This window comes from Chamaea fasciata, unplaced genomic scaffold (assembly GCF_029207755.1).
Source record: "Chamaea fasciata isolate MVZ Bird 193981 ecotype frontalis unplaced genomic scaffold, bChaFas1.0.hap1 SCAF_114, whole genome shotgun sequence".
NCBI lineage: Eukaryota > Metazoa > Chordata > Aves > Passeriformes > Sylviidae > Chamaea > Chamaea fasciata.
In genome coordinates this window covers 100,443-108,030 of record NW_027094199.1, presented here as the reverse complement: position 1 = coordinate 108,030, position 7,588 = coordinate 100,443, and the positions used below count along the sequence as shown (strand labels likewise).

The 7,588-nt window shown below is 46.7% G+C and overlaps 1 long non-coding RNA gene across 1 annotated transcript; it reads right to left on the bottom strand.

The window, feature by feature from the left end:
* Positions 1–940: 940 nt before the first annotated feature.
* Positions 941–7,208, bottom strand: LOC136304533 (uncharacterized). Its single transcript, XR_010724638.1, has 3 exons — positions 7,124–7,208; positions 6,380–6,522; positions 941–1,367 (listed from the first exon to the last, which is right to left on the bottom strand). It is a non-coding gene; the product is annotated as an uncharacterized lncRNA (long non-coding RNA).
* Positions 7,209–7,588: the final 380 nt, after the last annotated feature.

The following is a 7,588-nucleotide window of genomic DNA, read 5'->3' as shown; positions in this document are numbered from 1 at the left end:
AGACTGATGGCTGGATGGTTTCACAAACATTAAACTGCTGGCCAGTTTCTCAAAATCACTTGTCATAAAAGTCATTTTTGATACCTCTTGTTGCTTTACTTTGGAGGTTCTTTTCCTTTGTTTTACTTTTATAATATTGTCCACAAAGCAGTGTCACTGTTTGTGCCATTTCTCATTTTGTTTCTCTCCACCTTCCCTGTGGCCACAGACTGTGTCAATGAGGGGCTGCACTCCTGGTGGCTTTAAAGGAACACATGCTCCATGGTCCCTGACACAGTGTGCAGCTCACTGGGCAGGGGGGTTAAACCCCCTAGAGACGGGCGACCCTCTGGCAATAGTCGGCACCTCAGACCAACTCCTAGAAAACATACACAAAGCTGCATGCTTGCAAATGATACAGGAAAGAAAATTAATCTCTGGCTGTGAGTCACCAATGCAACAGCCTGTCAAACCTGAGATTATGACCCCCCTCATTCGAGGTTTGCCAGAGTCTCTTAAACCAACAGCAATTCTTCTTCCAAAAACAATAGCATCTATCTCTTCGGTAGATAGACTTGAAAGATTTCTTGGACACACAAGAGATCAAACTGGTTCCACTGACTCCACTGACTCCTCACCTTTCACAACTCCTAGCACACAATCTAACAGCAGTTATAAACTTTGGACATGGAGTGAGGTAGCAGAGGAGTTAATAAGTTACAGTAGAAAATATGGACCGGTGAAGTACTGTCTTGGTTTGGGAAGACAGGTATCTGCCAGGTAAAATTACAATCAGAGGCTCTTTGGAAAAGATTTGGGAAATAGGAATAGCAATTCTTTACTAGTATGTAATACAAAGCAAACAAACACAAAAAACCCCCTCACCAAACAACTACAGAATTAATAACAAACGAAAACAGTATGTAGTGTTTTGAAAGCAAAACAAATGAGAGGCTCCAAGTCAGAGATACAATTTAATAGAAAAAAAGGAAAGAAAGTAAAATAAAATAGATGCAATAATACAAAAGACCACTGAAAGAGTCAGAGGACAACCTGAGCGGAGTGATGGAAGCAGTCCAGATGAGGTGGTCTTCCTGAAGCAGTGATCCTGTAGAAAGGTCTGGTAGCTCGGGTCCTCTGGGAATCCAGTGGGTAAGCGCCCCTCTGGTGTTCAGAGTCTCAGCTTATATCCAGGCTGGAATGCTTGGTTTCTCCCTCTGGGCGGAGCATCTCACAATGGGATGGTGAGTCATGTGATAAGGCCTGATGGGCCCATTAACAGGAGGTAGTCCAGGAGGTTGTTATCTGTGAGCTGTGCAGCAAAGGTGTTGATGGGCCCATTAACAGAAGATAAGCCAGAGTGGAGGAGGCAGGGAGCACTGCCTCACCTGGTTTCAACAGTTCATGAAGATGGTGATAGAATATACTTCAACCCAGAACAAATTTTTAAAGCCCCAAAATCCCCTAAATTCACCCCAAAATTTCCACCCAATATCCCAAAAATTTACTCCAAAATTCCCCCCAAAATTTGAGATTTTTAAAGCCCAAAAATCCCCTAAATTCACCCCAAAATTTCCCCCCAAAATCCCTAAAAATGACCCCAAAATTTCCACTGAAAACGGAGATTTTTTAAGCCTCAAAATCCCCCAAATTCACCCCAAAATTCCCACCTAAAGTCCCTCAAAAAACCCCAAAATTCCCACTAAAAATTGGGATTTTTGGAGCCCCAAAATCCCCAAAAATGACCCCAAAATTCCCACTAAAAATTGGGATTTTTAGAGCCCAAAGAATCCCAAAAATTCACCCAAAAATTGGAATTTTTAAAGCCCCAAAATCCCCAAAATTCACCCCAAAATTTCCACCCAAAATCCCAAAAATTTACTCCAAAAATTCCCACTAAAAATTAGGATTTTTAATGCCCCAAAATCCCCAAAATCCACCCCAAAATTCCCACTAAAAATTGGGATTTTCAGAGCCCCAAAATCCCCCCAAAAATTCACCCCAAAATTCCCACCTAAAATCCCTCAAAAAACGCCAAAATTTCCACTAAAAATTGGGATTTTTAGAGCCCCAAAATCCCCAAAAATTCACCCAAAATGCCCCCAAAATGACCCCAAAAGTTCCCACTAAATATCGGGACTTCAGAGCCCCAAAATCCAAAAAAATTACCCCAAAATCCCGACTGAAAACTGAGATTTTTTAAGCCCCAAAATCCCTCAAATTCACCCCAAAATTCCCACCCAAATTTCCCACTAAAATTGAGATTTTTTAGAGCCCAAAAATCCCCAAAATTCACCCCAAAATTTCCTGCTGAAAGGGGGAATTTTTAAAGCCCCAAAATCCCCAAAATTCCCAACTAAAATTTCTCAAAAAACCCAAAATTCCCACTAAAAATTGAGATTTTTAGAGCCCCAAAAATCTCAAAAATTCACCCAAAATATGGAATTTTTAAAGTCCCAAAATCCCCTAATTTCACCCCAAAATTCCCACTAAAATTTGGAACTTTTAGAGCCCCAAAATCCCCCAAAATTCACTCAAAATGCCCCAAAAATGACCCCAAAAATTCCCATTAAAAATCGGGATTTCAGAGCCCCCAAATCCCAAAAAATGACCCAAAAATTCGCCACAAAAATCAGGATTTCAGACCTCCAAAATCCCAAAAAATGACCCCAAAATTCTGATTGAAAAATGGGATTTTTGAAGCCCCAAAATTACCCAAATTCACCCCAAAATTCCCACCCAAAATCCCCGAAAATTCCCACTAAAATTGAGATTTTTGGAGCCCGCAAATCCCCAAAAATGACCCCAAAATTCCCACTAAAAATTGGGAAATCCCCAAAATTCACCCAAAAATTGGAATTTTTAGGAGCCCCAAAACCCCCAAAATTCACCCCAAAATTCCCACTAAAAATTTGGATTTTTAAAGCCCCAAAATCCCCCAAATTCACCCAAAATTCCGACTCAAAATTGGGATTTTTGATGCCCCAAAATCCCCAAAATTCTCCCCAAAAATCCCAAAAAACCCCAAACCCCCTCCCAGTACAAACCAGTACAAACCAGTAAAGAAAAACCCCAAACCAGTATAAACCAGTACAAATCAGTCACCCCAAATCCCTTCCCAGTTCATCCCACTTCATCCCAGTGACCCCTAAACCCCCTCCCCGTACAAACCAGTAAGGAAAACCCCCAAACCAGTACAAACCAGTATAACCCAGTACAAACCAGTACAAACCAGTATAAACCAGTAACTCCCAGGGTCCCCCAGCGCCAGGCCCTGGTGCTGAGGCACTCCCTGGAGGCCACCGAGCATCGAGAGATCCCAGTTCAAACCAGTACGGACAGGTGAGGGCACTGGGACGGGGACTGAGGGGCACTGGTTTATACTGGAAAGAACTGGGAGTGGGTTTGGGGTCACTGGTTTATACTGGGATGAACTGGGAGTGGGTTTGGGGTCACTGGTTTATACTGGGATGAACTGGGAGTGGGTTTGGGGTCACTGGTTTATACTGGGATGAACTGGGAGTGGGTTTGGGGTCACTGGTTTATACTGGGATGGACTGGGAGTGGGTTTGGGGTCACTGGTTTATACTGGGATGGACTGGGAGTGGGTTTGGGGTCACTGGTTCATACTGGGATGGACTGGGAGTGGGTTTGGGGTCACTGGTTTATACTGGGATGAACTGGGAGTGGGTCTGGGGTCACTGGTTTATACTGGGATGGACTGGGAGTGGGTTTGGGGGTTACTGGTTTATACTGGTTTAAACTGGTTTCGGGGTTTCTGGGCGTGGTGTAACCTTTGCCCCCCCAAAAGGTGAACTGACCACGCCCCTCGTCAGGCCATGCCCCATTCCCTTATATGGAGTGACAACAAGGGCGGGGCAAACTGGGCGGGGCCTGGGGGTTACTGGGTTGTACTGGGAGGGAGTGCGAGGGGCCAACACGGCTCTGACCCCGCCCACTGCGCCGATATGCAAATTTATGTAAATGGGAGCACAAATAAATGCGAATGACGTCACTGACCACGGGGCCTGGGAGTTACTGGTTTGTACTGGGAGGCACCTGGGCGTGGCTCTGACCCCGCCCACCTCACCGAGGCGCCAGCCTTATGTAAATTTATGCAAATGAGAGGCGAAATAAACGCGGGTGACGTCATTTGTACGCCGAGGAGCAAAGCGGCGCCGCGGGGCACGACGGGATACACCGAGGCCCCAAATGACCCCAAAATTGTCCCGAATTTCCCCCCCCAAAAATCCGCCCCAAATTTCCCCAAAAATCCCCAAAATTCCCCTCAAATTTCCCCAAAATCTAAAAAAATTCCCAAAATTTCCTCAAAAGTCCCAAATAATCCCCAAATTTTACCAAAATCCCCCCAAAAATTCCCAAAATTTCTTCAAAAATCCCTCAAAATTCTTCAAAATTCCCCAAATATCTCCCCCAAAATTGTCCCCAAATCCCCCCAAAATCGACCAAAATTCTCCTGAATTTCCCCCCAAAAACAGCCCACAAAAATTCCCAAAATTTCCTCAAAAATTCCCCAAATTTTACCAAAATCCAAAAAAATTTCCCAAAATTTTGTCAAAAATCCCCCCAAATTCCCCAAAATTCTCAAAATTTTTTCAAAAATCCTCCAAATTCTCCCAAATTTAGCCAAAATCAAAAAAAATTCCCAAAATTTCCTCAAAAGTCCCAAATAGTCCCCCAAAATTCCCAAATTTCCCTCCCAAATCAACCAAAATTTCTCCCGATATGACCCAAAATGGTCCAAAAATTCCCAGGATTTCACCATTCCTTCTCCGAATTCCTCTGAATCCCCCGAATTTCCCCCTAAAATTCCCAAATTTTCCCAAAATTCCCCCAAATAACCCCAAAATTTCCGGAAAAAACCCCCCAAATTTCCCCCAAAAAGTCCCAATTTTTTTCCCAAATTCCTCCCAAAATCCCCCAAAATTTCCCCCCAATTTTTTCCAAATTACCTGAAATTTCCCCCAAATTCTCCCAAATTTCCCAAAATATTCCCCCAAATTTGCCCCAAAATGACCCCAAATCCTCAAAATTCTCCCAAAATTCCTTCAAAACTCCCCAAAATTCCCCCAAATTTTCCCAAAATCTGGCAAATTCTCTCCCCGCAGAGCGCCCACCGGTGGCCCTCGAGGTCGGAAAGTTTTGGGGGGAAAACCCCGAAATTTGGGGTGAAAATTTGAGAATTTGGGGGAAATTTGGGATTTTGGGGGTCGTTTTTAGGGGAATTCTGGGGGGAAAATGGAGGATTTGGGAAATCTGGGAGAATTTTGGGGAAATTTTGGGAGATTTGGGGTGAAAATTGGGAATTTGGGGATTTTGGGGGGAATTTTTAGGGGATTTTGTGGGAAAATCAGGAAAATTTTGGGATTTTTTGATGGTTTGGGGTCGTTTTTAGGGGGATTTTTGGGGAAATTTGGGGGAAAAACCCCAAAATTTGGGAAAATTGGAAAAAAATTGGGAACATTTGGGGGGATTTGAAAGATTTGGGACTTTTTGTGGAAAATTTTGGGGAATTTTGGGGGAATTTTTTGAGGATTCTGTGGGAAACGTGCGGAATATTAAAAAAAATTGGGAAAAATTGAGAAAAATGGGGGAAAATTGGGAAAAAATTGGGAAAAATGGGGGAAAATTGGGAAAAAATTGGGAAAAATTGGGAAAAATTGGGAAATTTTGGGAATTCTGGGGGAAAATTTTGGGAATTTTTTCGAGGAAAAAATTGGAATTTTTTGGGGGGGAAATCTGGAGTTTTTGGGAAATTTGGGGATTTTTGTGGGAATTTTGAGGGATCCCCCCTCTGCCCCATAGATCCCGAATCCCAAATCCCGCCCCACAGATCCCATCCCCGCCCCCCAGATGGCTCCTGCCCCACAGATTGTCCCGCCCCCGTCTCTGCCCCACAGGAGCCGCTGGAGCCGCCCCACAGGATCCGGCGCCCCCCGAGTGACCTCCTGAGCAACCCCTGCCACGGTGAGCCCCACGGCTGAGCCCTGACCCACGGATCTGTGACCCACGGCTGAGCCCTGACCCACAGAGCCCGGACCCACAGATCCCGGACCCACAGAGCCCTGACCCACGGCTGAGCCCTGACCCACAGAGCCCTGACCCACGGATCTGTGACCCACAGAGCCCTGACCCACAGTTCCCTGCCCCACAGATCCCTGCCCCACAGATCCCTGCCTTGCCAGGGGCCGGGGCTCAGGCCTTGGCCTTTTGGATTCATGGAACACATCCAGGTTTGCTCAGCACCAGAGACACCTTTGCCTTGTCTGTCCCCACCTGTCACCAGTGCCTGCAGTGATGGAACCTGGGGACACTTTCTCCATTGGGTCTCTCTGTGTGTCCCATTAAAACGGCAAAAAACTTCAGTGTTTTAATTTACCTTTGAGCTCTTGAGAAGTTTTTGGAACACTCTTTCAGGGACAGAGTTGAATGGAAACACCAAATCCACGGGAGGGTCGTTCAAGTCCTTGTGCTGTTTCTGTGCTGCTGAGCTGGGCCGGGCTCCTGGCACAGAGGCAGCTCCTGGCAACAAAGGAAACTTTTAGAAAGACATTTCTCCTGAGGAGAAATCCTCCTTCAGATGGGTCACCTGTATCATTTGAAATGTAGACTCAGAGTGAAAGTTTACAGTGGCATAACAACCTTTTCTGTTCCTTTCTCATTAATGGTTAACCCTCTCCTTTTTGTTTGTTTTGGTTAATTTTGCTTTTAACAGTAGAGAACATCATTCTTACATGGAATATTAGGTTTTGCACTTAGGCTAATTGATATCTACGCCTATAGAACCCATACCTATGGAATATTAAGTTTTAAATACAATACGTATGTTTCATAAGTAAATAAACACGTTGAAGTGAACAAGTGTCCCCCAGCCCCTCCAGGATCCCCAACTGTTCCCTCAGCGCCCATTCGCCCGCCCCCAAAGCGTCCCCGGATCCCTTGAACGCTCCGACCCCACAGATTCCCCTTAGAGCGACTTCAGGGAATTCATCTCCAATCATCCCCCCTGGCCTCGGAGCCCCTCGGAACACGGTTCTGCGCCTAAAAACTCCTGCCCCGCCCCGCGCCCTAGAGAGCTCGGTGACAGCTCCCCAAGCTCCCCGCAAGTGCTCCCGAGCCGTACACGTTCCCCCCGAGGACCTCAAACCCCGGCTCGGACACAAAAGTGTCCCCAAAGCGCCTTCCCGGAGCCCCAGACGCCCCGTTCGAGCCACTTCCGGGACTACAGCTCCCAGCATGCTCCGCGGCGCACTCGGAGCGCTACTCCAGCCGTGACTCCATCTCCCATCATGCCCCGCGCCCCGCCGACAGCCATTGGAGCTGCGCCTCCATCTCCCGTGATGCTCCGCGGCGCCGTTCAACCCTGTTCTACCCGCGCCTACAACTCCCATCATCCCCTGCGCCACAGAGAGTCCCCTCAGAGCCCCCCAGGTGCCCGCCCGGACCCCGAAGGGCCCCGGATTCCCCTCCCTGACCTCCAAGTGCCCCCCTGGACCCCGAATTGTCCGACAGAATCCCTAAGTGCCCCTCCAAGTGTCCACCCGCTTCCCAAATGTGTCCTCCAGACCCTCAAGTTCTCTCCAAATTC